Genomic DNA, 4,486 nt, shown 5'->3' with positions numbered 1-4,486 from the left:
GACCAGGCAGTGTTCCGTTCTGTTGTACATAGGGTAGCTATGAGTCAGTACCAACTCGATGGCACCTAACAACAACAACAATGCAGAGAAAAAACAATGAAATTTGAATTCAGTATCATAAAATTATGGGTCATTTTTATTTTTCCTTTGTGCCTTTTATTTTACACAATGAGCATTGCAAAATGAAGCACTGATTACAAAAGCATTATATGCATATAATGCTTTTGAAATGGTCGAGAAAATAATTGTTATATGTATTCAGAAAATGAAATAGTTTTGCAAAGCTAGCTCTACACCAATTGGCAAGCTATCAGTATTGAAAAATCTTAAATTACTTACCTTCTGGCAAAACAGTCTTAGTCATTCGTGATCCAGCAGTAGGGGCAATAGTGTTGCAATGAATGTTGCTTTTCCTGCCTTCAATTGCAAGAGTATTTGACAGGCCCAGAAGACCCAGCTTTGCAGCACTATAATTTACCTGGCCAAAGTTGCTATATACTCCTGAAGCTGATGATGTCATAACGATCCTAAAAAGGAAAATCGATCTCTCAACATTGTCTTTTCTATGTTCTGCTAACACTGCAACTCTTTCTCTCCCTCTTTTTGGTACTATTATGTCAAATGCAACTCTGTTTATAGTCACTAGCATTTTACAAGTTATGATTCAGATATCTAAACTATTAATGCAAAAGTGGTGTCTCCAAATTCATCTATTAAATTTGTTTTGAAAAACCTTGGACAGGATAAAATTAACTTAAATCTAGGAATGCATACACATTATTTATTAAAACCAACAATAAGTGTTTGTTTGTAAGTATAAAATAAGTGTCACATAACATAAACTTTAGCAAAAAATTATTAGATAAAACTAATTTATCTAAAAATTAGATAAATTATCATTTTCAGGCCATATCACTTTAAGAAGCCTCTTCCTTTCTGAATAAGTATTAAACGTCTCATATTAAAACAATGCCTCACCCACTCTACTTTAACCAAGTAAAATAAGTCTTATCATTAACTTACAAAAATGGTCAGAATCAGGATAAGCTTCAAATTTCCAATAAGAACAGGTATTACAAATAATTGTTTTCAGTAGTTGTGTATGAGTTCCTGAGAGGTGGAAACAGTTTACTCTTGACTGTTGTGGTACCTTGAATTTACTTGATACAGCCTTTCTATCCAATGTCTTAATTCCCACCAAATGATTGGATGGGACCATGAGAATAACAGTAAAGACTGGGATTGGTTAGTTTTGCAATCCAAGTAGGTTTAAAAGTACCCATCTCATAAGCAGAAATAGACAATCTTATGACCATCAAGACAAAAGAACATGAGTGGTTTGACAGCCCTACCTCAAATAGCAAGGAGCTCTGGTAGCGTAGTAGTTATGAATTGGACTGTGAACCTTAAGGTCAGCAGTTCGAAACTACCAGATGTTCCGCGGGAGAGAGATGAGGCTTTCTGCTCTCAGCAAGATTTACAGCCTCGGAAACCCTGTACAGGGTCATTATGGGTCGGAACCAACTCGACAGCACGCAACAACAGCAACCTGAAATAGCAGTAACAGCAAACATAACAACAGCAGAGGCAGTGGCATGTAGAGACAGAGCAGCTCCAGGCTCCAGGCCCATGGACTAAGTTAAGCTGAGTGCCTATGGGCAGGAGACTGGCTTGCAGAATGTGTTCTTTGGGCATTCACAGACTGGCTAAGAGAGTTTTGTAACACTTGCCTAAGAAGGGCAGAGGCCAAGGGGTCACATGGCTAAGAAGTCCAAGACAAGAGTGAGGCATGTCTGCAGCAGAGCACAGAAGAGGCATTCCTGATCGGAAAAGTGCTGCATCCTAAGTTGGTTTTGATTCTGAATTGTAACCTGTTCACTTCCCTAATAAACCCCATACTATTCTGAAAAAAAAAAAAAAAAGAATTTTGTTAGGAATCTGTATTTCATCCACCCTACAGCCCTGATATTATCCTTTAACACTTCTTTTTACTCCCAAAATTCAAAGAACTGCTGCAATTTTACATGGTATAAATCAGTTCTTTGGGGAAGGGTTGTTGCTGTTGTTAAATGCTGTAGAGTCAGTTCCAACTCATAGCGAACCTGTATTGGATTTTCGAGGAGCAGCTGCTGAGTTTGAACTGCCAACCTTGAGTTTCAAACCAACCTTGCAGTCCAGTGCTTATCCTTCAGAAGTATACAGACTTTATCACCTTACCACTTTCAGAAATGTATAGACCTAAGTGGAAGATTATGTCTAGAAACAACTTTACATTTTGATATTTTTGTCTAGTCAAGATTTCCATGCTTTTGTTATTGTTGTTGCTAAGTACCATCAAGTAGGTTTCAACTCATAATGACCCTGAGTGTTTCCAAGAGTGGTTGGTTGGTTCAACGTTGTGGTTAGCAGTTAGTGCTTATGCTACAGGGTCATAGAAATACTTTTTTATATACAGGGTCACTGTGAGTCAGAACTGACTTCATGGCACATAACCACCACTGTCACCATACATATTCAAGCATAGACTTAGATATCTTATGATAACAAGTATTTTGGTGTTGAGAATTAATTGTTCTCTAGCTATCAAAGAAAGACTTTGCTTTTAATACAAGATTATCATTCAGCAGGTACGATGTCCTTTTGCATAATGATTGATAGATCCTGAGTAGAAATCTTACCTTGGCAATATGTTGTTTTTGTTGTTGTTAAGTGACTTACAGAACACCAGGTCAGTTCTGACTTATAGCAACATTGTGTAGGGTTTCCGAGGAGCAGCTGGTGTGTTTGAAACGCCAACCTTGTGGTTCAAATTGACTTTGTGGTTCAGCACATTAACCCACAGTGCCACACCAGGATTTATTATTCCTAATTATACCTGCTTAATACATCAGTCTCACAAAATGAAAAGTCTCATTACCTAGTAATCAGAGACTTAGGTATTGAGATATCCAGGAATGTTCAGCTAGCACAAATTAGGTCACAACACATACTGGCAGCTAATGACAGCATAGTTCTCTATACCGAGCAAGTACCATACCTGCTTGGAAGATTCACCATATAAGATGGGGGTAAGAAGACCATTCCTGCATTTAAAGCTCACATTTTCTTTTCTTACCATCCATGTATCATTAGCCAGACATGTGGTCATTTAGCTGACTCAGCACTCACTCACATTGAGACACCCACACCCTCCCCAATGTGAGTCAAGCCAGGTGATAAAGCTCAACATTTTCATGCGTCTGATACATCCCTTTGCTGTTCTGCTGAAAGATCAAGGTTTGGGGCAAGGTTGCATAGGCAATTATTTTAACTGTGCTGTCAATAAATTGTACATTTGTAAAAAGTAGAGTTGGAGAAAGGTATGAGACTGATATAAACGAGTAGCTGCTGAGGCTGTTATTTATAACCAAACACCTCATGGGATTGGATTCCTTGGTTTGGAGTTGAGATTCTTGGCTTCATGGGACATCCTAGTTAATTGGCCTAATAGCATACTTAGTGCTTCTGTTTTAACTTCTAGTTTGTTTAAGTGCCCAGGGTCTGAAAAGTTTGCAAGCGACCATCCAAGGCACAACTGGTATCTAAATGTACCTGGAGCAATAAAGAAAGAAAGGACTCATGAATAGGAGGATATGGAATGGGTGTCTAATTGCCTCCATGAACAACTGCCTCTTTTGTCATGCAATCAGAAGAAATTGATAGTGCCTAGCTACCATCCTGAGCCTTTTGATCAAAGATCAAAAGGGAGGAAATGAAGAAAAGAAGTTCAAATGCTCGGACTCTAGACTTTCTGGAGCCCTGGAGTATGGATGAACCTCTGAAACAATTGCCCTGAGATAATCTTTAAACCTTAAATCAAAAAATATTCTCTGAAACCTTCTTAAAATTGAACAACAGTTTTGCATAACTAGTGGGGGGGTCTTTCTTGGCTCATTTAAGAACTATCTAGCTCTGGTAGCGTAGTGGTTACGAATCGGGCTGCGAACCTTAAGGTCAGCGGTTCGAAACTACCAGCCGCTCCGCGGGAGAAAGATGAGGCTTTCTACTCCCGTAAAGATTTACACCCTCGGAAACCCTGTACAGGGTCGCTATGGGTCGGAACCGACTCGACGGCACTTAACAACAACAACATGTGGGATAAAATTGACAGCAGATTAGATGAAAACCTTAAGGAATAATGTGGTTGTTGTTAAGTGCCGTCGAGTAGATTCTGACTCATGGTGACCCTGTATAGGGTTTCCAAGGAACGAATGGTGAATTTGAACCACAGACCTTAAGAAGGGTGAACTGTTTGCACAACTCAAAGATTATGATCGATGTCATTAAACTGTAATTGTATATTGAATTGGTGTATGTTTTGCTGTGTACATCCTCAAGAACAACAACAAAATGAATAAAATTTAGAAAAAATAAAAATAACATCAATGTTTGTAATCAACTCAGGTTTTAGAAATACCAGTCTCCGATATGTCTCCAATATGCCAGT

Source organism: Chrysochloris asiatica, unplaced genomic scaffold (genome assembly GCF_000296735.1).
Source record: "Chrysochloris asiatica unplaced genomic scaffold, ChrAsi1.0 scaffold00059, whole genome shotgun sequence".
Taxonomy (NCBI): Eukaryota; Metazoa; Chordata; class Mammalia; order Afrosoricida; family Chrysochloridae; genus Chrysochloris; species Chrysochloris asiatica.
Note: the sequence above shows the minus strand (reverse complement) of the source record.